The sequence below is a fragment of the Dunckerocampus dactyliophorus genome, chromosome 12 (assembly GCF_027744805.1).
Source record: "Dunckerocampus dactyliophorus isolate RoL2022-P2 chromosome 12, RoL_Ddac_1.1, whole genome shotgun sequence".
NCBI lineage: Eukaryota > Metazoa > Chordata > Actinopteri > Syngnathiformes > Syngnathidae > Dunckerocampus > Dunckerocampus dactyliophorus.
The window spans coordinates 13,943,883-13,970,120 of record NC_072830.1 but is presented as its reverse complement, the minus strand read 5'-3'; the positions used below and the strand labels follow the sequence as shown (position 1 = coordinate 13,970,120).

At 39.8% G+C, this 26,238-nt stretch overlaps 1 protein-coding gene across 17 annotated transcripts in view; it reads right to left on the bottom strand.

The window, feature by feature from the left end:
- The window catches only part of LOC129191387 (muscleblind-like protein 1), a 202,595-nt gene that overhangs the window by 105,257 nt on the left and 71,100 nt on the right, over window positions 1-26,238 (bottom strand). For 15 of the 17 annotated variants that reach the window (XM_054794698.1, XM_054794700.1, XM_054794703.1 and 12 more), the window contains exons 3-4: window positions 22,289-22,479; window positions 13,892-14,055 (exon numbers count right to left, since the gene is read on the bottom strand). The gene's annotated coding sequence lies outside the window, so the exon portion shown is untranslated. Of the gene's footprint in view, window positions 1-248; window positions 8,004-13,891; window positions 14,056-22,288; window positions 22,480-26,238 lie in introns of those variants that run through there. The other 2 variants (XM_054794695.1, XM_054794696.1) reach the window with 2 other exon arrangements.

Genomic DNA, 26,238 nt, shown 5'->3' with positions numbered 1-26,238 from the left:
CTTTTCCACATTAAAAACTGTCCCGCCTCATACGACTGCACATTAGCAGAAAAGCACGCTCACCCATCTGCATGTTAAACACACACACAAACACACACATATACAGTACATGGATCTATCACAGTGACCAACCAGATGGTTGGTGAAATATTCCAAAACTAATATGGCAGAAGAGAGCAAGGAAAAGTAGTGAGAGACAACTGACACACACACACACACACACACACACACACAGTAAACAGACTTACTGTGTGCAAGGACTCTCATCTGACTGCTGCTGGGAGGAGAATGGAAAGTAAAAACCTCATGCTTGCTTCACGGCACTCCTCTCTCCGCTGTCACTCTCCCCTCCTCCTCCTCCTCCTCCTTCTCCTCCTCCTCCTCTTCCTACCCTCCCCTCCCTTGCCCTTCACTCTCTCTTCCGCCTTCGCTCTTGGCAGAGCCTCGCTGCATTCACAGCCACCCGTCTCCATCTAAGGCAGCGCGGCTAAACATGTCACACACAATTTATCCGCAGCAGGAATCTGCGAGTTCACCTCTCCCAGCTCACGCTGGAGGTGTGGTAGGGGAGCTTAATAGACGGGGGGGGGGGGGGGACTTCTACTGTCAACACTCCCACAATTTCACATGCTGTGAAAATGCTACCGAGGAGCAAAATTCAAGTCACCTCCGCTGTGGCAGCCCCTCCCTCGTCCTTGTCTCTCTACCATCTGCAGGCACTAACTCTCATGCAAGATGCAGTTATTTTAGACACCTGCACATGCCCCCCCCCTCCTCTTTTCATCTCCATCCACATGGGGGAATGAACAATGTGAGGGGAAGGAAAAAAAAAACTGCATGGCAACTACAATGGAACCTCCAAGGTCAAACACAATAGGTCAGGGACAACGGTTGACTTTAGAATGTCATTTTTAGATGGGGATATAATCTGTTACATCATGTAACCTTTAATGCAGGGGTGTCCAAACTTTTTTCCAGCAAGGGCCACATAGTGAAAAATGAAAGGATGCAACTTTGCCACTTTAATATTTTGTAAAGAAACACATGTAGATATGCTAACAAGTTATATAATTTGGATCTCAGCTTTATATATATGTATATATAGGGGAAAAGGCATATTATTACTATCAACTCCACTCTATGCTCTTTTTTCTCTTTTTTAAAAATTTTTCTAAATTTTCTTCTCATAATATTACAACTTTATTCCCCCATTTTGACTTTATTTCTATGATATTATGGCTTTTCCCCCAACCTAATTTTCCAAAAATTACAACTTTGTTTTGTTTCTCATAATATTCCAACTTGAACAAAAAAAAAAAAGAAATATTTTTTCTTTAGTATTTCAACTGTATGCTACTAAAATTGCATTACCTTTCCTCATAATATTATGCGATTATTCTGTTAAAATTGCAAATGTTTGCTCTTTAGAATACAACTCTTTTCTTTCAATATTTTGACTTTATTCTGGTAAAATTACAGCCATTTTTTTCTATTTTTGCTGTTGATGATTTGTTATTTTTAAGTTTCCAACTATTTCAACTTTGTTCTTTTAAATGTTCTTCTAATTATGACTTCATTCCCCTAATATTTTGACTTTATTCTCGTAACATTAGAACTTTTTCTGCAAAATAATTTTCCAAAAATTACTTTATTCTTTGTTTTGTTTGTTTTTCCTATGTATTTTACCTTACCATTTTACAATGTATTTTAATCTAGCAAAGAGTACATTTGCAATACAGGAAGTTAATGAATGTATTGCAATTGATGTGAAACGGATGGTGGCTTTGTTTCTTCCTGCTCCTTTTGGACATGTGGAACTGTCATTTGTACTACGTGATGTATTCCAGTGTAACTTGTGACATGACCATTACTATAATATTATGATTTTAAAAATAACATATTTTTATGTAATATTTGAACTTCATTTTTCCTCATCATATTACAACATTATTCTCATAAAATTACGACTTTTTCCTCTTTCGACTTTTTCATTTTTTATCTTTTTTTTTAATTGTCTTGTGAAATTATATTTTTAGAATGTGCCACCAGCTAATAAAAATATATCTATATCATTATAATAATAATGTCAATAACGCACTTCACCTTGCTCTTTCTAAATGTATTTCTTCCTTCATTTTGACAGGAAAATTGCCGTTCTTCTAAACTTGACTATTATGTGATCACGCAACAAAATATTACCAGCATTTTTTGTTATCAGAAATAAATACTTGAATGTCTGCTTGTCTCCTTGACATTCTCACTGCACTTCTCATTTCAAAGCAAGTTATCCCTCAATTTGTTAGTAAAAATATAATTATCAAATTCATGGGCAATTGTGTCATACTATCATGAGGTTATATTCATATTTATATTCAATTCAATATTCATATTGATGATATTAAACCGCTACAAGTGGCCTTCTGAGGGCAGTTATAATGACAGTGTGGCCCTCAATGAAAACGTGTTTGACACCCCTGCTTTAGAACGTTAAAAAATGTGCACTTTAGAAGTGTTTCTTTTGTAGATGCAAGGAGAGGGAGAGAACAAGAGCAAGGGTTAGGATACAGTGTGTTGATTAGCTTCATGACTGTCATCACCTGGTCTTTGGCAAGGCTTGGGAACAACAATAACGAAGGTGTTGGGCTCTGTTCAGGTGTTCAAATGGTGCTTTTACAAATTCCATCAATCCGTCCATCCATCCATTTTCTATGCCGCTCATCCTCATTAGGGTCGCGGGGGTATGCTGGAGCCTATCCCCGCTGACTTCAGGCGAGAGGCCGAGTACAGGATGCATGCTTTTGGAATGTGGGAGGAAGCCGGACTACCCGGAGAACATGCAAACTCCACACAAAGACGTCCAACGGAGATCCGAACCCAGGTCTTCCCCATCTCCTGACTGTGCGGCCAGCATGCTAACCACTCGGCCACAGTGCGGCCCCTTTTACAAATTCTCCAGCTGCAAAAAACCCCCACTAAATACAAGGGGTGTGTCTACTATTCTGCTTAATGCTTTTGATTGACACTGTCAAAAACAATATGTTTATTATTGTGGTTGGGCTTTGCAGTGGTGTACACCTGCACTGCATCATCATCACTTTGTAATATTTACAGTATGTCCAGTATTTTATAACAGCTCTCAGCATGATGCAGTGCCGTTGCACACCACTGCAAACTATACAACCACAATAATAAACACATATACACACGGTGACGTGTAGTGCAGCCTCTCCTCCGCAGCATCAGTCAACTCACAAGACAGCACAAGAGTCACAACTGTTGCCATGACGCCCAACTCCAAACATTACATCAGGTGCGTGTGTCAGGTGGACGTTACCAAGTGACTCAAACACACCCCACCCCACCCCCATCGACTTGTGACTGCAACATACAGTATGTGTTAGGAATGTATCACGGCATCGGCTTATGTGTACGGTGTTGAGCAGCAGCCTTCCCTCTCAAGCGCCTCCGACGGATGCCTGCACCGCTCTGAGTGTTAATGCGTTGCTATTGCGTCTATAAATATTTATCAACATGTCCACAGAGTCCAGCAGAAGCGCGGCAGACGTAGGCAATGTGAAATGACAATATTGTAATGCCGGCAAGTCCCTCCCCATGTGCCGCAAAAAGCGCCTGCTGTCTTCAAGGAATTCCACAGAATCACAAGATGATGAGTGTTTACAGATGGACTCTAAAAATACAAAGTATGATGTCATGCATTTCAGGGGAAATAACACATTTCTCTGTAAAGGCAAGGTTGGTGTTTACTTCCCCTTGCATCAGACCAACATTTAAACACTACGAACAAGACTACAAGAAGTCCTTCAAATATCCCCACTCATTTATACCTAATGACAAAAATGTCAACTTCCCCAAAACTGCTGCAACAACCTTTAAAAACTACTTGGACCTGAAACACAGTCCAGTCGTCCCTCACAGTTTGAATTTCGAGGCTCCACACTATGTTTTTTCCAAATAAATGAATTGCCTATTTTTAATGGCCTAGTATTAGTGAAAAAATATGCATATTTAAGCAAATAAGATGTATTCTTGGCCTAAGGTAAGGATTTTCAAGTATAAAATTGCTCAAAATGAACGAAAATTCTAATATAAGGCATTCAGAAGACTCGCTTAAAAGAAAACTGCACTTTTTGGGGAATTTTGCCCATCATCCACAATCCTTATGTGAGACATGAACATAAAGATATAAAGATGTAAAAACAGATAAAATACCATCTATCCCTCTACTCCATTTTTATATATCAACCCAAACAGTCGAGACAGACGGCCACCCCACAGAGCCTGGGTTCTGCTCAGATTTCTTCCCCAGAGGGAGTTTTTCCTTGCCTCCGTCGCCAAGTGCTTGCTCATGTGGGGTTTCAGTTGGTTCTCTGTTTTGATTGATGAGTGTGACCCTCATGTGTAAAGTGTCATGAGATACCTGTTGTTACAATTTGGCGCTATACAAATACATTGAATTGAATAAAAAGAAGCAGCTAACAATGCATGTAAGGGGATGCACCTAATTCACCAAAAAAGCCTTCTGATAAAACCTCCAAAAAGCACCAGCAAGACTCCATTTGCGTAATGTGACCTGCATATTAACCAAGCTACAGTGACCTTGTTATTATTATTGTTATTAACATTGTTACGACCGAGAACTACTTTAATGGTGTAGTGACATCTTACCACATCACACCAGCTAGATACTAGCCGGCTAGCAACTAGCTTCACCACACACTTGCTCACAATGCCTCAGACCACTACCGAAAGGCAACGCTACATATTGGAGCTGCCGCCACTGCTGCTGTGTTTTTGTTTTTGAGTTTGGAAAAGTTAACGCTAGGTGTAGCGTTCCTTTCTGTGTTGCTATGTGAAATCAATACACCCAGGAAGGAAGTTCCGATAATGCTTAAGATGACCAAAATACAGCATAAATACTGTAAGTATTACATGTTATCATGAACGTTCCTGTTACTACATGCCTACAGCATGGATGTAAAACCATAAAACCTTGCTGGAGGTTTTTGGAGAATAGCGAGCGTTGTAGGTGGAATAGGTGTGTCCCATTACATGCATTAATTACCTGCCTCTTTTTATCTGTTTTTACATCTTTAGAACACACAGCTGAATGACACCATGTCGGGATGTAAATTAGTCAGCCTTTTTTACTTGAAATAGACACATGGCCCTATGTCTTACAGGCAGATGCTCAAAACAACAACACTTCCTAGTTGTCTTCTTCTACGGACTTATTTCATGAAATAACACTCCTTTAGTCACCTTTGCATTGGTATTACCTAATAAAGTAGATATAATCAGAGAAAATAAGACATATTAGACATAAATAAGATAACATAGACTCACACTTTAGCAGTTCCTTGTCGTACTTCCGTGCGGCTTTAAATGGCTTTACACTTGTGTTAGCCAATATAGTAGACGGAATACGAGTACTGTAATTTGCATAAGCTTTTTCCTTCAACTTTGAACCCTGTGGCTTATACAACGTTATAGCTAATTTATGACTTTTTTCCAATCTTGTGACATCTCCAACACTTCAGAACTACTACTGTTCATTTAAATACTGTGCCGCTCACGAGTCAGTGAGGAAACACTAGTCCTGTCTTTGGCAGGAGTCAATCACAAGCTCATGAGCTCCCTCTGGTGGCCCGGTGCCCGGCAACGGGCAGCCACTGGCTAATTAACTGCTCTGCTGCATTATGGGTAGAGGTTACCTTGTCTTGTATATTTACTAGATACCTTTTGAGTGTTAAGTTACTGTCGGATGAGTTTCGTGTTCTTTGTAAGATGACACCGTCAGACTGTTTTATTGAGTAATGACCTCCTGCAATTTCCGGTTGACAAGCTCGTCGTGAGTTTTTTCACAGCTCATGATTGGCTCCTGTCAAATAAAGAGCTGCCTGGTCCTCACGGACTTGTGCATACGCCGGAATTTACGGTAAATAAGCCAAGACTAGTGCTTGTCTCGCCGAACACCGACACCTAGTGACCAATGCAGAATACAGTACTACATTCACAAGCAGAATGCTTCTTCTGCCTTGTATTTGTATCATTTAACCATTTTAATGCTTGAAAATGCTAATAATAGACTACATTCAACCATGGAACAGTAATATTTCATTATTATTATTATTTTTTTAAAGCAATATAGCGAAGGAGTGATAATCAAACCGCCATAGTGCGAGGGATGACTGTATTACTTTGTTATTTTATTTATATTATTGACGTATTTCAGTTACTATTCTGTCCAACTTGCATGTCACAAAATTGCATAAACATAAAAAGGCATTGTTTTGTTGGTTTTACTGATTTGGCGGCAGTACCAGATAATATGTAAACAGTACCCAACCCTACCATGCACCTGGGTCTGTCAAGAAAATTAGCAAAATAAATACGAAATTAACACGCTTGGAATAGAAAATTAGAGCTTTAATAATCCCGCTGAAGTAAATGTACTTTTCCGCTGATGATGATGTACTTCTCGCTTAAGAGGCACACTGATGAGAAAACGAGGCATGTTGAAAGGTTTTGGACTTGACGATAATTGCTGCAATTGCAGATAATTTTGGTGAGCGAGGGGTTTTATGCACTGCTATGCGTACGTGAGTGTATGCATGTGTGTACGTGTTAGTGTGTGTGTGTGTGTGTATGTGAGACGTGAAACAGGCAAGGTTTGCAGGAGGAGAGGGTGAAAAGGCACGTCTTAACACAGTATAACAGCTGTGACACGCAGCCTCATTGTGATCACATTAAAAGGAAAGGCCTTGTATTCCGAAAAGGGGGAAAGGCTTCTTCAGGTGTGGAGTTTCCCTATTTATGTACCTGTTGGGATTGGTCACACTAAGGTTGTTGGTGAGCAACCGTCCTGCATAAAAATAAGCCCTTTGCCTTCCTGGTGGCAAAACTCGTCTTTGGGAGCGAGATGTCAGGACATTGTTGTAAGCAGATGATAGGTCATCGCTGTTTAGTGAGGTCATTCTAGTTTGGCATAAATGGCTTCTTACACAAAACAGCGGTCCTATCTATCCAGAATTTGGAAATAATTGTCCTCAAAGGAATGTCACTTATTTTTGATATGCAAATGAACTGCTGACTCTGGCTCGAAAAAACTGCTCTCTTATATTACGCCATGCCATGTCCCAAGCCATAACGGTTGTTTGGTCTCTCCAATGTAATGGTCATAGCACTCCTCACTATACTGCACTGAGTTTGCTTCTCGGGATTTTGTCCAACTGGTTCACCCCAAGGATAAAATCCAGAGAAGCAAACTCAGCAATGTGGTTTATGCAGTGCCATGTAGTGAGGAGGGCAATGACCCCTACATTGGAGAGACCAAAAAACCCTTATACAATTCCCAACGGAAAGAGTGGCCAGTAACAAGTTCTTTTGCCACCAGCCAGGCGAACAAGCTATTATTAGGCAGGACGGTTGTTCACCAGCCACGCTGAGCCACAATAGCAACAACGACCCTATTACGATCACCCCCGGGGGACACACTCCACACCTACAATTCCACACCTACAATTGTAGAACTGAAGAAGCCTTTTGGACAAAAGGTGAAATGTCTTCATAGCTGAGTCCAGTTGCCTCGATTCAACTTTTGTGGAAAATTTTTTGATACGTGATGCTCAACGGAGCCAGAGCTGGACTGACGGCAGACTTTTTTGTTTTCACTGTATGGAAACTTCGAGGTAGGCGAGCTGATCTCTGCTTGGGTCTATTAGACTCCACGTCAGCTTATCAACGCGTTCCAGCTTAGTGAATTTCACCTTCTTTTTTAACAGTATGTCCCAAGCTAAGAAAATTAAACAAGGAAGATAAATAACAAAATAGAATCAGCCAAAGCACACCAAACTTTTAAAAGAGTAAAACATTTGAAATATAATATACTGTACTTATTATTTTAGCAAATACTCCCACATTCCAAAAACATGCATGTGAGGTTAATTGGCGACTCTAAATTGTCCATAGGTATGAATGTGAGTGTGAATGGTTGTTTGTCTATATGTGCCCTGCCATTGGCTGGCGACCAGTCCATGGTGTACCCCCCCTCTTGCCCAAAGTCAGCTGGGATAGGCTGAAGCATACCCGCAACCCTAGTGAGGATAAGTGGCATAAAAGATGGATGGATGGATTAGTGTTATTATAAAATATAATAATATAATAATATATACTAATGTACTACTACTACTAAAAATAATAATACTATATAAAATACAATTAATAAAATTACAAATATAAATAATTTAGCTTTTATTATAAATTACTGTAGTACATTACAAAAATGTTCTTTTGAAAATGGTTTGTCACTATAAAATATTTTCCCTCTTTTACAAACTTATTATCCATCCATCCATTTTCTATTCTTCTTCTTCCTCATTAGGGTCGCGGGGCATGCTGGAGCCTATCCCAGCTGACTTGGTGCACCCTGGACTGGTCGCCAGCCAATGGCAGGGCACATATAGACAAACAAGCATTCACACTCACATTCATACTTATGGACAATTTGAGTCACCAATTGCATGCATGTTAGGTCACCAATTAACCTAACATGCATGTTTTTGGAATGTGGGAGGAAGCCGGAGTACCCGGAGAAAACCCACGCACACGGGGAAAACATCCAAACTCCACACAGAAATGCCCGGGGGAGAATCAAACCCAGGTCTTCCCGATCTCCAAGCTGTTACTGTGTTGGCCAACGTGCTAACCACTAGACCACCGCGCGGCCCAAACTTATTATAATAAATTGATTTGTACTCTTATATATTTTATTGATCATTATATCACACTGCAAGATTTATTGAATGCAACTTTTTCCAAAATGAAATCTAACATATTCATGATAATGACATATCAATAAAATATATGTTCATTATAAATGAGTTTATTCTTTTATGTCAAATTATCGCAGTACCATACAAACACTATATCAAAATTCTCAATCTCCATCATTATATTTCTAATAATGATATCAGCAACATATATTTTTCCATCTTCCATTATCATGAATGATTTAAAATTCACATTTTTATTTTTAACCACTACAATTAACAATTAATTTTTTTTTTTAGTTTAATAACTTTTAGAAACTTTTTAACAACACGTATTTGTTATATATCAATATAATATACTTGCATTGTAATGAAAGTATAAGTTACCAAATCATTGCTATTGCCTTTGTTTGCTGGCCAGCAAAAACCTCCTGGTTCTACTGGCTCACGGTGGGAAACGTAACTCGTAAATGGAACATCACATGTTTGCACACTCATATTCATATGTTCAATAAGCTGCTTTTCATCACTAGAGTAAGACTGGTAAATGATTTCAGAGTGGAGGTGTGGAGATGTGTGTGTCGGCTGTGAGGTCATAATGAAATAAACCTTCATGAAAAAAAAACGAGGGGTGGGTGTCGCCTCCCTTTGGAGTTTTGACAGGTGGATCTGCAGGAGGAGAGAAGCGGTGCTTTGAGCTAAATAGCGCAAACTGAAAATGTAAAAGACTTTACATCTGAACCGCATGCTATTTTCATATTTAATTGCAGCGCTACACATACTCACATAATGCCTGCCTCACACTGTGAACACCGAGCCCAATAAAAAGGAACAACTGCACTGAGACTTGAGTGTGATAAAGGCCAATATAAGTAAAATTGCTTGTGATGTAGCTTGTGGTCTTCAGGGATGGCAGTGCAAACGCCCTTTAAAGAATATCACATTTGGAGGGCTTTTTTTTATTTGATTTCAAACCTATTTTTCCACTCAGTCTGTATGTTGGGCGTACACAAGGCTGGGACGTGATTTCACTGTGGAATCGCATGATCCACAAACAAAATCTCCCATTTGAGTTTCTTAATAAAGTAATTACATTTCAAGAGCTCCTGCTCAAAGCTGCTGCACCCTCCAGCCCTCGTCTGTCTCCACTGCAACACGGCACGCCTCACTGGCCGTTAAAGCACACCCGACCTTTCGAGACAATGCCATACAGATGTGGACGCAAGTCTACTATACAGTGGAACGTCCATGGAACACCCCAGTTTGAGCATGATTCAGACTTCGATGGAAATATCTGCTCAAATTTTGTGCCGGTAATTGTCCTCCAGCTCCGTCGCCTTCCTTTGATGCCATCAGCAGTTGACTCTGTAGTTCTTTGCGAGCAAACACAGTAACGCCACAAGTTTTTATTGATTTACGGAGCCAAGCAAAGTTGCAAGCGCCAGCGTTTTGATAAAGGAGGTGAGAAACACGATTGAATTCAAGGACTAACTCATAGCAAAGTAGGAAGGTGTCGCCCGAGTGCTCCCTCGCCGCTGCCTCATCGGCGTCTTCAGTCAAGGTAAAAGTGAAGTTAAATGCTAATTTATTCCTTTTTTTTCATTTATGTGCATTTCTAAGCATTTCGGATTATTTTCTGCATGTAATGCTGCAGATCTTCGGTATTAAAAGTATTTTTGGGTGTGTGGCAAGAAAAAATTGATTCCTATGGAAAAAAGTCTTTCAGTTTTCGGAGCATTTATTTTTAGACAGACCTTTTGGAATTGATTATTCACAGAAACAGAGGTTCCTTTGGTTCCAAACAGACAAAACACAACAAAAATAAAATAAAATAAAATAAAATAAAATAAAAGAACTTTGCAAATGTATGGCTTGGTATAGATTCCATATAAAGTATAAGGTTCAATTATCGCTTCCTTGCTTTATCGCGTTTTTTCAGAAATAAATAAATTAATAAATGATGACTGTTTTGTGGTAGACTATGGTCTATTTTTAGTGAAAACATATTGGAATACAAGTGATATGTAGTATTCTGGTCAATAGGCGGCAGTAATGACACAAAACATGGAGACATTACCTTACATTACATTACCTTTAGGCTGAGCTGCGATCTAGTTTGTCATGGCTTTTTGCACAAACTATAAATATAATATTTGAGAATTTACCATTCGCTTTCAAAAAATGAACAATGTAGAAGATAATTACAAATAATATATAACATATTTAAGCGAAGTGGATGGATCATCTCATGGGCCCTTTAACACTGCATGAAGTCATGAAGTCAGCCATGGTATGTCCGACGTGATAGAGTGAAAAAAAGTTATCCTCCCATTCCGTGTGGAAGTGGTAAGTTTTGGGCTTTAGAAGTTTAGAAGAAATAAATTTGAGGCTAACTGATTAGCTCGCAAGTTCGGTAACTTGCTAGTTAGTGGCGGCCTGGGTCCCTGCAACATTAGAGTTGTGCAATGTTTTGTAAACAATTAGTAATAGGAGTGCAAAGGTGACGACAGGGGTGTTTTTTCATGTCTACGGGGCTCTAATAATGTTAACCAGATTTAGAAACTGGTTTTCTATGCTCTAACTACGAAAATATTCCATTTATTAACAATGAATATTGAACAACTGAATATTGGTGTGCTGGCCAAAATCTAGCTGTGATGCTGGAATTTTGACAGTTTGAAAGTGTTTTTAGTAAGCCCAACTGGGAGAGTGCCGTTTTGTGTCTCTGTAGCTTTAATGCTAATGAGCAGTTTGTCCACACCTGTCTCCAGTGTGTGGCTCCAAGAAGCGCTATTGTGCAGATTATCTACTTTTAACATCTACAGTAATGCCTCGTTTATGCTAATTGGTTCCAGACCCGACCGCGATAAATGAATTTCCACAAAGTAGGATTCCTTATTTATAAATGGAATGTTTTTGTAGTGCATAGAATTTATATTTGAGCATAGAAAAACCTGTTTAGGACCTTCTAAATTGTTTTTTTTTACCATTGTTAGAGCCCTCTAGACACACCTATATTCACCTTTACACTCATATTACTTAATATAGTAGACATAATAAGAGAAAATAAGCCATTTAAGACATAAATAAGACTCATGCTAGTCTCTGGGACTATAAATGTGTTTCCCAGTGGAGCTGAGTGAGGGGCGGACAGGAAGTGATGTCTGGGGTTCGGAGTTGAGTTTCAACTTGAGTAGCCCGTGTTTTTATGAGGGATTATTGCGCCTGATGTGAGATAATTTAATGGTGGGTGTTTCCCTTGGGCCATGTCCATCCCATCGATGTTCCCATTACATTGGGAACAGAAATATCACACTGGCAACATTAAAATTTTGGATAAATACGGTGCCTGAGAGTGAGTGTCTAATAAAATTGCAGATATGAATGTTTTGCTTTTTTCTTGGGCTTGTTTGTGTTTTTTATGTCACCACAGAAGAGGAGAGCGGAAAAAGTGATGACCATAAAGAAATGAAACATAATACACACTGGTACACGCACCTCTGTTCTGGCTGCTCAGTTCCATCAGATTTGACAGTTATTTGGTGGTCTTATGGTATTTACAGGGCCGCACGGTGGCCTAGTGGTTAGCGTATTGGCCACACAGTCAGGAGATCGGGAACATCTGGGTTGGAATCTCCATTGGGCATCTCTGTGTGGAGTTTGCATGTTCTCCCTGTGCGTGTGTGGGTTTTCTCTGAGTTTCCTTCCACGTTCCAAAAACATGCATGTTTTCTAAATTGTCCATAGGTATGAATGTGAGTGTGAATGATTGTTTGTCCATATGTGCCCTGCGATTGGCTGGCGACCAGTCCAGGGTGTACCCCGCCTCTCGCCTGAAGTCAGCTGGGATAGGCTCCAGCATACCCGCGACCCTAATGAGGATAAGCGGCATAGAAAAAGGATGGATGGTATTTACATTTGTTTTCAGATGTTCTTTTTAAGAATGAAACTTTTAGCTATTGAGATCCAAGATCGCAGGTGTGAAACTCAAGGCCCGGGGTTCTGGATTTGGCCCGCAATATCATTTCATGTGGCCCGCAAAATCCTGGAAGTCAAAAAGATATTATTTATTTATTTTTTAAATTATTTGAAAAAAATATGTTGTACATATATTTTAATGTTATGACTATTAATTATATATGTGTTTATTTTTTTTCATATAGTTATATTATTTCTTAAATTATTTGTTTATTAAAAAAAGTTTTATATATATATTTATTTTTTTCCTTTTAAAAAATATTTTAGATTATACTTCCAAAATAATATAACTACATTAAAACAAACTTGTATTATTTTTTAATAATTGCATTTATTTGTTTTTTTTATATATTTTAACGTATATTTTAATTTTATGTTTTTACTTTTTACAAATCATTTTCAAAGTATTTTTTAAATATAAAAGACACATAATCATTTTTGTTCATCAGTCCAATCCCTTCTTAAATGAATCATAAAATAGTTTATACTCCAGTTCTGCTTTCATTGTACGTTGGGGAAACAATACAAAGTGAAAATGCTAATAATCAAATGTTCTATAATAGCATGAGGCAATTGTACATTTTTATGGTTTCAAATAATGTAACTCGAGGTGGCCCTCCGAGGGTACCGTGACCATAACTGTGATGTGGCCCACGCTGGAAACGAGTCTGACACCCCTGGTTTAAGTAAATGATACTTGATTGATTTCCAGGCTAGCGCGCTCTCCAAGCTGGGGTTTGAATTCAACGACTTTTCAAACAAAACATGTACTTATTCAATTTACACCACACCAGTGACATTAGCAACATTTCATCCATCATTCTCCGATTCCGTAGCCTGCTGTACATGCAAAACAGTCCCATGCAGCACATTCAAAACAGCCGTAATTAAACAAACTACGGGAAGGACACAGGAAAGACGAACTCTGTCATCTGTCGTGGTTATCCCATGTGTAACAACTCCACGCAAGTTAATACAAATACAGCAGCGGTGTGAGAGACGGAAATTGCAGGAATCCCATCATGTTAATCATGATTGACAGACTACACTGCCTGTACAGCAACTCTCCTCTCTCCTCCTGTCAACAGACGAGATCATTTTTAGGAGAAAGAGACGTGGCTTACCTGCCGGCTTGTCGCTCTCCTGCACTCGCTCAGGCTTTGTGAGTGTGAGCACACAATCCTGCTGTGAGAGAAACTGATGAATGTGCACGACGTGTGTGATGGCGTCTCTCTCTCTCTCCCCCTCTCTCGTTCTCTCAGCTAAGGGGGATGTCCTCACCTCCTGTCTGGAGAGAGGAGGGTGAACTCACACACTCTGCGTCCACTTACAAGAACACGATGCAGAAGAAGAAGAAGAGGAAGAAGAAGCCTCATGGTGACGACCAGCGTAGCTACCGTTGCTGTGGCAACAGCCTCCTATGCCACCCTCTACCTTCATCTCTTCCTACACCTCCACAGCTCTCCACTTCAGCTTTATGTTTAAATAGTGGGAACGGGGGAAAAGGACACACTAAAAATGCCTCACAAAGCAAGGTACTATTTTGCAGTGAACTCAAACAGTAGGCTCCTCGTGGTCACATGATCACTAACTGTTGCTTCTGCCTTGTGAGATAAAGAGAGGGTGGTGCGTTGTGAGAGGATACAGTGTTTGTGCACGTGTGTGTGTCTGTGTGTGTGTTTGTGTTGATGTTGCTGGGTTCCTGGAAGCAGGCTATAGTTCCTGTTTATACTCTCTTCGAGCCCCCCCCCCTTGCTAGTCCACTGAGGCCTGCCGCACTTTGATAACACACACTACAGCTTCTTCACATCAGCATTGATCAGATGAATGCCTGTGGCACACATATTATAAATATACACACACACACACACACACACACATATAAATATATAGAAATGCAGTCAAGAGATTGAAAAAAAGGAGAGATTAATTAATTATGATCTGTAATTAATTGATCTGATTAATCTCTTTTAATTGCATCTAATTGCGGAGAAAAGCCCTCACCTTGAGGTACTTCTATTTCAATGCATGACATTATTGTGACTGATAAACATATTGATATGTAACCCAAAAAAGTGGCGTTATAAAGTCATTTATTGTTTTGAACAGACGCAGTCCTACACATTTACACAGCATTGCATTTGGGACGACAGTCGTCCCTCGCCACATTGTGGTTCATTTTTCAATAAATCATGCTGTTTTTGTGGTTGGATACAGCCTACTATTAGTAAAAAAAATATATGCACATTTAATTTAAGCATTTTCAGGCATAAAAATACCTAAATGAACAAAAATAGAATAGTAATAGAGAAAATGGTATTCTACACTGGTCACTAGGTGTCAGTAATGTTACTGTAACTACCTGTTGGTGTTGTAATATTGATACAGTAGTACCTCGCGTAACGTAAACCTCCTTTTACGTAAATTCCACTGAACGTAAAGTAGTAAAGTCACCTTCACCACTTTACTACCCTGGAAGCCTCAGCTGATGCTAAACAAACCCAAAGGCAACGACAGCCAATTCATGTCTGCTTCAGGGTGTGACTGACCATTGTTTTCCACCTCCAACACCTCAAGCACAAAAAGCCCGAAGCATAAAAATGGATTTAATGCAACTTGCATAACAACAACACCAAATTCAACACACCTGCTTCCCATTCACACCTAAGACCTTGTAACACTAACGAGTCACATGACTTTTAGTTTAAAATAGGGGTGTACTCACTTTTGTGACATACTGTACTAGAAAAAAATACAGACAATGAAATGGAAAACGTGAAGAGACGGCCCTTCCTCTCTGCCGTCTCCCATGGCGTCAGAGTGGGTGGAAGGCCGTCATCGGCCTTCAGGGCCTGTAAATCCTACAGTGCAATCATTCACTCTCAACCCCGACTGCTTAGCCGCTCGACATGGAGACTTCTTGTTTTACGCTCGTAACTGTCACGTCCCGCATGAACGGACTTAGTGGGCTGCAAACGCACTATGACCCTCCAGCCTCAGGACTGAGTGCATGTGTGATCTCACGTGGGCAGTGCCACCATGCTGCTGAGGGAAGAAGGTTTCGGAGCAGTCTGAAAGGGTTCTGCTTGATGGTATACTTTGCTCAAGGACACCACATCAGCGCGTGGGTTGGAGTTTCTCCAGCAACCTGTCCCCAACCATAAAGGTGCCAGAGCACTGCCACTACGTTGTTTCATTGAAAATATATTTTGTCATTCTATTTTGTCATATGTATTGGTACTGAAACATGCATTCATGTTGAAAAAGGTTCCATTGAAGAAGTGGGAGTGCTTTAGCAAGGAGCGTGGGGGTTTGAGAGAGAAGGCTGGCCTCTGCTCTCTATCACCATTATTTTAACACCAAATGATTCTATGTGGAAAAACAACAGACCAACACACTTTGGGTGTACTCACGCTCAGCCAGGGGTGTCCAAACTGTGGGCCGGGGGCCATTTGCAGTCCGTGACTGTTTTTTTTTAAATATATGTTTTTTATATAATATAATTTAAAATATCATTTAACAAGAAAACTAAAAAAAACCCAGCAAGAATAAAGTTATAATATAATGCAATTTTACAAGAATAATGGAATATGAAAATAATGTAATAAATAATGTCATTTTAGTAGCATAGAGTTGAAATATTAATATAAAAAAGACAACTTTTTTTAAGTATATTATGTATATTTTAAGTATAATATTATGAGAAACTAATAGAGTTGGAAAATAAGGTTTAGGAAAAAATAATATTATGGGCATTAAGTCAATAAAGTTGCAATTATGCAGAAGAAAATTTACAAGAAGAATGTTGAAATAGTTGGCGAAAAAACAGCACAAATAAAAACAAAACAGATGTAATTTTACAAGAATAAAGTCAAAATATTAAAAGAAAAAAGTTGAATTCTAAAGAGAAAAAAACAACACAATTTTATGACAAGAACTACTTTACTGGCGTAGTGACACCTCGCACAACTAGCTTCAACACACACTCGCTCACAATGCCTCAGGCCACTACTGAAAGGTAAAGCTACATATTGAAGCTGCCGCCACTGCTGGTGTGTTTTTGTTGTTGAGTTTGGAAAAGTTAACGCTAGGTGTAGCGTTCCTTTCTATGTTTCTATGTGAAATCAATGCGCCCAGGAAGGAAGTTCCGCTAATGCTTAAAAGTACCAAATTACGACAAAATACTATAAAAGTATTACTTGCTATCATGAACGTACCTGTTACTACATGGCCACAGCATGCATATAAAACCATAAAACCTGGTTGGAGGTGTTGGAGGAGTTTTAATAGCAGGCTTTCTAGGCGGAATAGGTGTGTCCCATTACGTGCAGTAATTGGCTTCCTCTTTTTTTTTAAGATCTTTAGAAAACACAGAAAAGAGAAAGATGTGTGTTTATGCCTCACATAAGGATTGTGGAAGACGGGCAAAATTCCAAAAAATGTGCAGTTTTCCTTCAATGGCAGTATTGTGGCTCCATCGATAGATAGAACCCAGACCCTCCATGGCCATCAAGCCCGTAAAGCCTGAGTGTATTTTCCTGCATGTAAATTATGAATGAGATCTACCTCAATAGAATTGCATCCACATAAAAACAATGAGCATGCATTTTGATGTACGTTTAACAGCTGGCATCCTTGTGCTCCAGGTAATGAAGGCTCCATGAATTTCATTTCAGTAATGATGAACACATTTGAAGACCGGGATGATTAGTCGGCCCTCTCTGACTAATGATAGCAGCAGGTGTCCACGGCTCAATGTTCTGCTTCTATTCATTTAAGACATCATTTAAGACAACTTACACACACGCACATGCACCTCTCATTGTAATGATTCATTCCTCGAACGTACATGGATCATTGATTAAGCTCATGCATAATAATAATAATGGAGGAGAAACTGCTAGAATTACACGGTTGTATTTATCTGCGTTTTGTGCTTTAATCCCATTTTCTTCCTGTGTATGTGTGTATGGGGAGAATTTACTGTTATATATACAGCTGTGGTACATGAATATTACAGTAAGGGGTTTCTTGAGCTGAGCTTGCCATCTCTGTGGTCACTTTCCGCTCGAAGCTAGACTCCATAACTTGTGTTTGCGTTGACAAATTGCTCACTTCGGTCTAATTGTTAAAGAAACGTCAGACCATAGTATATCACACAGGAAAACGATGAGCAAATACAGTTGTGGTATTTGCTGTTGTGAGCAGTAGGGGCTTGGGTAAAATAAACAGCACTTTGAGGCAAAGACAAAGTGTCAGAGGCTTAACAATGGATCTTTTGAAAATCATAAATAAACAGTCATTGAACGCATAAACAAAAAAATACGTTATATGTTGTAGAACATATATTGTTGTATGTATGTATGTACTTTATTTATCCCACAGCGGGGAAATTTACTTTATTATTTATAGTATATAGTTACAGCAGCAAGCAAGCAAGATACGCAAGTAAAGAGTACAGTGTAAAGAATACATATTGACTACAACATGGTTCAGGTGGTGCAGGTGTTGTAGAGCCTAGCGGTCGATATGAAGGACCTGCGGAACCTCTCCTTCTTACATTCATAAGAACATTCATTAGAAGCCAAAAGAGTTTTTTGATAAAAACATGGAAAAAAATGTAGTAATCCTTCATTTATGGTGGTAAATTGGTTCCAGACCCGACCGTGATATGTGAATTTCTGCAAAAGAGGATTCCTTATTTATAAATCAAATACTTCCATAGTTACAGGATAAAAAAAAACCTGTTCACAACTTTCTAAATACACTTTTGAACATTATTAGAGCCCTAAGACATGAAAAAACACCCCATAGTCATCTTTACACTCCAATTACCCAATATAGTAAATACAAAATGCAGAAAATAAGCCATTTAAGACATAAATAAGACATAATAAGACCCACACATGCTAGCATTGATAGACTCACAATCACCAGTCATCAATGTCACATGACCTATAGTGATTGGTGCAGAATACTACATATCAACAACATGTATTTGAATGCGTCTTCTGAATGCCTTACAGTATATTTGTATTTTAGTTACGGTAATTTCGCCATTTTTTTGCTTAAAATGCACAATTTAGGCCAAGAATATGTCAAATGTGCTTAAATCTGCTTTTTCTAAAACTAATAATAGGCCGAGTCAACCATGAAACACTTGATTAATTAAATAATTCAATCACAGCCATTTTTCAAAAGACAACCCCTTCAGTACCGACCATTTTTGATGATTTTGACTGATCTTTCATGGCACACAGAATATTGTGTTCTATGGCTATATAAACATGGAACCTACCAAAAGAAAGATCAGACTTCCGTCTTTCATCAGAAAAAAAAAGTTTGTTTCTACGTCTTTCCGTTCTTTAGCAATCAGCAGTAGAACGTAGGTAAGTTTCAGGAAAATATCAGTTCCCAACTAGAAAAGGGAGAAAAACACCATTTTGTGAAGATACATTTCAAGTGTAACTTTTACTTTGACACAAGTATTTTTTGCTTTTGTGACATCTCAAATATCTAAACAACTAGACCAACATAAATGACACCAAAAAAGAGGTTGTTTTACAACAAAATAACAATTTACTTAAAAATATAACACCATGAACTATTTGCAATTTTAACATTTGGAACCGAACTATGTGTGTGCACGTGTGTGCATGTGTGTGCACGTGTGCGTCCATGTGCATGCATTAAAGTTTCCCTACAAAGCGTAACCTTCTGTATGCTACACTCCTCCACGCTCTCTCACTTCCTCATTCCTGTCATGTGTGATTGTTCCATTAAAACGATCCCCGCCGAGCTCTCATCAAATGTACTTCTGCCACCTTGTGGCCATTTTTATGGCTTAAAAATGCTCTGAAACATTAATGCATTAGTGCAGAGTTGCATCATTACCTGTTTTTGCCTGTCACGCAAACAAACGTAAAATACGTATAAATATGTTGTAGGGATCGGGCGTGGGCCTAGTGGTTAGCATGTTGGCCACACAGTCAGGATTAATCTACCTAAGTGGTTGATGTCCAATCTGTAATATCTACCTGCATATAGTTTCATTATACATGCATACAGGGCAGAGTGTATGGAGACCATGTGCTGCCCATTCGACATGGCCCCCCTCCTCCCCACTTGGCCTCGCCAGTTTGGTCCAATGGTACGCGGAGCGTTACAGTTTGGAGCTGCAGGAGCAAAGTGAGTCTTTGTTTCATTCGTTGTGCCACTGCTGTGTCCTCCAAATATTCTACTTTTTCCAGGAATCCCATCTCCATTTCCATGAAAGTCAGCTTCACTCCCTCGTTGTCTTCCAAATGACAGCAGCCATGGTAACAATGCAATCAAGGCTCTTTAAATATGGACGCCACATTCTTGAGTCACTTTGCGTTCACCGTTTATGGTGAAGTGAAGGTGTGGAAAGGGCGGAACTTGAGGCGGAGTTGCAGACGCGCACACTCACTCACACTACTCAGGGTGCAATGAAAGAACCAGAAATTGCATGAATGTGTGGATACGTTATTTTCTATATATTGAATATTTTGCCTGTACGCACATTTTGGGTTTCTGGCATACGAAGACTTTTAGTCGGAATTCCGCGCACATTTTTATAGATGAGACCCCTGGACTTTTGGTCAGTGGTCCAAACTCCTCTTTTCAGATGACAGTCAATGGTGCATGTCATTTGGAAATCAAGTCCCCAGAGTGCGGAGGCTCAGAGTGCACGTTGCTCATCCAGTCCAGTGTGATCTGCTGGTGTCGGTCCACTGTTTCTAAAGTCAACGCAGGCATCTGTCAGTAAATTATACAGTACTTCATGATTTCTTCTGCTTACAAGCTTTATGGAAAGGCTGATTTCATTTTCCAGCAGGATTTGACACCTGCCCACTCTGCCAAAGGTACCAAAAGCTGCTTCAATCATTAGGTGTTACTGTGCTCGATTGGCCAGCAAACTGACCTGACCTGAACCGCAGAAACAATCTACAGGCCAGGGTGTTGTCAAGAGGAAGCTGAGAAACACCAGATCCAACAATGAAGATGACCTGAAGGCTGCTATCAAAACAACCTGGGCTTCCATCACACCTGACCAATGCCACAGACTGGTCACCTCCATTCCACGCCGCATTCATGAAAAAGTGCATAGAAATGAACACACTTCCCAGACGGCTGACATTTCGTTTTAAAATATCATTTTTTATTGAGCTTATGTAATGTTGTAATTTTCTGAGACATGGAATTTGGGTTTTCATTATCTGTAAGCCATAACCATTAAAATTGCAAGAAATAAAGGATTGAAAACTTTCACTCGATGTGTAATGACTGCTAATATTCTACTTTCTCAAATGAATGACAAAAAATATTGAACATTTTCATGATTTTTTTTTCTTTTAGATCCACCTGAATAAGAAATGTCCCCTCCATTACAGTGTCTATGCTGTACATTGTAAATACTTACAAATCTTATGAAGCCTAAGCAATAGTCAGTACAATAGCCTAGTCAATACGGAACATCAATCCCTCGTTTATGGTGGTTAATTGCTTCCAGGGACAACCGTGATAAGTGAATTTCTGTGACATATGTTGGATATTTTCTTAGAGCATAGAAAACCTGTTTGCCACCTTCTAAATACACTTTTTAACTTTATTCTATAAAGCCCTCTAGACATGAAATAACACCCCTATAGTCACCTTAACACTCCTACTACCCAATATAATAGACATAAGAGAAAATAAGACATAAATAAGATTTGTGCTCATGTATGTTGCTACAAATGTGTTCCTGTCCGCATTTTTGCAGACAGGAAGTGATGTCATGGGTTCAGAGTTGAGTTTCAGCTTGGTGGCATTTTTATTAGGAATTATTGTGCCTGTTGTCATCCATCCATCCATCCATTTTCTATGCCACTTGTCCTCACTATGGTCACAAGGGTATGCTGGAGCCTATCACAGCTGACTTTGGGCGAGAGGCGGGGTACACCCTGGACTGGTTGCCAGCCAATCACAGGGCACATATAGACAAACAACCATTCACACTCAGATTCATATCTATTTGACATTTTAGAGTCGCCAATTAACCTAACATGCATATTTTTGGAATGTGGGAGGAAGCCGGAATACCCGGAGAAAACCCACACACGGGGAAACTCCACTAGGCCGCAATAAAAACCTGCAAATCTGGTGCTTTTGTGTCTCACCCAACATTAACTAATGTTACTGACACCTAGTGACCAGTGTGGAATACTACATACTGTACAGTATTGTCAACATCTTTCAAAGGGCCTTATATTTCTTATATTTCTTAATTTACTTCATTTAGCCATTTTTATGCTTGAAAATACTTAATTTAAGCAAAAAAATAACATGAAAATATGCCTCAATATGCAGATTTCTTCACTGATAATAGGCTACATAGTGTATTAGTTAGTATATTTTTGAAAAGCCATGACAGAGGGAAGCCACGAAATCCAAACATCGAAAGTGGCGAGGGAGGACTGTATTTACTTTGGTATTTTTGCAAGATGCAAGATTTATACCTCAAATGTGCTGACTCATGGTGCCTTTGGGACCGGCAGAATCGTCCCCAGCCAACTCGTACTGTCCTGGATCCATACTCTATACTCTTCTGTTCCTCGAAGACATGTGATCCCCTTGGATTATGGAAAATGTTCTATCACCGTGGTTGTTACTGCACAATAAATCAACACCACCTCTTCCTTGCCTGACACTGGAAGAGAGAAAAAGGACAAGAAAAGAAAATCAACCCTGCAATCTTGACATTCTCAGCTCCCCATAAGCTTAGATATTGTACTGACTGATCTCATTTTGGGATGGCTCTCGTTTTCTTGCCCTAGCAACATCCACACACGGTCCACGACAGCAAATCAATTTCACTGAGCGTTGAACAATTAATTTCCCCTTGTGTGTTTTATTTTTCGATACATCTCAGTTTTGATATCATCTTGTGTCTCACAAATTAGCTTTTGCAGAAAAAATAAAAACAGCAATCATGACATTTTTCTCCTTTAGCTAAAAATAAGCCTCCTTCCAGGAGGTGCTTGCTGTCTTAATTAACTGTGATCCCAGGTGTACTGTAACAGCTAAATGAAATTTAAAAAAAACAGCTCACACAACACTTTGTGTAAGAGCCATTGACTGGTACACTAGTTGACATGAATATCCCCTTTTAATCCCCTTTTTCTCTCTCACAAACACTGGAAACATGCAAATCTGTCTGATTTTCCATTTTTCACGCTTTTTCCACCCCTTTTCGTTTCGAGACGGTAAGCCAAAGCTGCAATACTAATAGCATTTGCAAAGCATGTCCAATCCCCTTATAGCTTTCTCACAAGGAGCACACACAGCAGCTCCTGCACATACGCCGCATAACCACAGAGAACTACTCTTCCCATGATGCAACTTGCCCAAATTTACTCTGGTTACTGGACAGCAAAATTCTATTCTAATTCTATATCTAATTCTATTCTATTCTATGGACTCAAATTTGGGAAAAGCTTGTAAACTCCTGATCAAAGGGTTAAGACCAGTTGAAAAATTGCAAGAATTTACATTTCGCACTGTTGGATCTTAAGGAGTTTCTAAGTAGAGCTTCAAAATGCAAAAAGAAGAAATGAGAGTGAGAAAAAACATTTTGAGCAAGCAATTTATTGCAAAGAAACAATAAAGTGGGATTGTTAAACTGCATAAGCAAGGCCTCATGCAGCGCACCATTGCTGCCGAGGTTGGACGCAGTAAGACACTCATTTGAAATTTCTTCAAAGATCCTGAGGGTTATGGAACAAAAAAGTCAAGTGGTAGACCCAAAAAAATGTCACTGGCCCTGAGACGGAGGATCCCATTGGCTGTCCATAAAGACAGGGGACCATTCTTGACCCAAATGAAGGTTGTTACTAGCGCTGAGTGCAGTCCAATAACCATCAGGTGCCATCTACCAGAGAAGACTTTTAATAAGAAAAAAGTTTCTTGAAAGGCCTCGTCTCCTTCAAGGCCACAACATTGGGACATTGAAAGGTGCAAGAAAATTGTATTCTCTGATTAGAAAAAATGTAACCTTGACGGTCCTGATGGCTTCCAAGGAGATCCCACATGAGATGTTTTCCACACGACACAGTGGAGGGGACACCATCATGACCCTTCAATGGAACAATGGAGCTTCAGGTTGTACAGGGGCGTCAAACGGCAGCTGGCTAGGTTGAGATGTTGCAGGGGGCATCCCTCATGACTAAACGCCCTCGTCTGTGTCGTAATGACTGGCTTTTTCAACACTTCACAATGCCTGCCTGACAGAAGACTTCTAAGCTTACTCTTTTGGGCCATCCTGCGTATTCCCCTGATCTAAATCCGACTGAGAACATTTGGGGATGGATGGTAAGGGAAGTTTACAAAAATGGAGATCAGTTCCAGACAGTGGATAACCTCCGTGAAGCCATCTTCACCACCTGGAGCAACATTCCCACTAGCCTTCTGGAAACACTGGCATCAAGCATGCACAAACACATTCTTCAGCTGATTAACTCCTTTTTTCAACATTTTATTTCTATTTTAGGGGGGTTGTAAGTTGCAAGTGCCAGAACTTTGCTAAAGAATGTGAGAAACACAACTGAATTCAAGAAAGAATACGTACCCAATTGCAAAGGTAGCGTCTGTTACAATAGGATTGTAATGTAAGTTGACTAGTTAACATTAATTAAAGGGGTGACGTTTTAAGGGAGACAAGAGTACAGCAAGTGAGCCGGGCCAGTGTGTGTAATGATGATTATGCCTGGACTTTAAGGGTGTCCCAAAATATTTGGCGTCATTTTACAGGCCAACACTTTTGTTAATTCTTGTTGAAATAACATAAAATTTCCACAGAATGTAGAGAAATAGATCAAGATTTTATGATTAATGTTTTATTTTTGTTCTGTTTTCAGGTTGAGCCAATCTGTTCACCTCCAAAGAGAAGTCATTTTGCATCTTGGAATATGCTCGCACACAGTCACCCAAGAGTGTGCAGCCATGCCACAGGCGGTGCGCATACTAAACACTGATGAAATCGGCCCCCTAATAAATTTATGATGGTCAACACATAAACTGTTCAATGTAATTAAGCTAGACGTAGTACTTTTCAAGATAATTGCTTTTAAAATGATGTAAATTGTTTGGAACACCCTGTATATCTGATTCCTGTAGATTAGTGTAGGAAAGAAATGAAGGGTTTAGCGTTTGTAGGAGTCTCAAAGCCATGTTACCTTCTGAGGCTTCCAAGTAAAACTGAGCCAGCCCACAGTGGACTTCCCTCCAGACCCCGTTAGCCGGCCTGCCAACCACTCGACGGCTTCCATTTCTCAGCTCTGACCCAATGCTCAGCGTGAGTCACTGGTTTGAAAAATGGTTGCAGGCCACCACAGCTTTAACTTGCACCATCCAGAGTCAATATTGTTTTTTTTTTTTTCTCCTGTTTATGTCTGAGGGGGAAATAACGAGAACAGAAAACGAAAAAACACACACTCCGAAGCAGTTGTCAGGCAGAGCCTAATGATTGTAGATGAAACCTGACTCTTGGAGATAAGTCAATTCTTTGCTCTGCTAGTTTCACTTCTTTGTTTAATGATTTTGCTCCGCACTGCTAATGCCAAAGCCTGTTGCCTTTTTTTTTTTTTTTTTAGTAATATGGCTCTCTTTTTTCCTTATGTTGTAACCCCTCCCACCTCATGCATGCACAGAATGCCTAACTTAGTCTGTTCTGCACCCTGCGCCACATCCTTGCTGGTGTAAACACACAAAGCAAGTACATGCACGAACCTGCGTGCAATGTTTACATAAAAGACATCACGGCATATCTGCAGGGCTTATGTGCAGTACAGAGTAAGGATGGAGCTACACGAGGAAAGGGGGGGTCTTTTTCAAGGCTATCAGAGATGTGAGGGGCAAGGTGGGTGAGGAAGACGCAAGACTCCAGTTTAGGAATGCTGTAAAAGCTGTTTGTAGAGGCAGCAGGTCGTTGAAAAAGCTTAGCTGCTGGTGCTATGCCAGCAGTGATGGGATGAAACGAAGAAGAAGAAATGAAAGAAAAAGGCTCCACAGAAGAGAGAAATCTCAGGTGAGGAGTTTTAACACAGAGCGAGAATGCAGTCTGGGAAGCTTCCCTACAGAATTGGATCAAAGCCCTTCCCGTCTTCCTGCAGCAGCTCTACCACTTTTATTTCTACTGAAGAAAGGACGGCATTCATGCTTATTAGGATTATATCTGTTCCACACACATCTCTCTGTGTGAAATCCACACACTGGACACTTGATTAAGTACACCTGGACAATCTAATGAGAGCCAATACAAGAGCTGGATCAGAAACGATGCAGTTGTGGAGAGTGGCGGAATTAGCAATTTTGGGGCCTAAGGCAAACATAGCCAGGGGCCCTCTTCATATGTTCTTTTAACACAAAAAGCAGGAAAGGCAGCCTCAAAGGCCCCTATCAATATACCTGT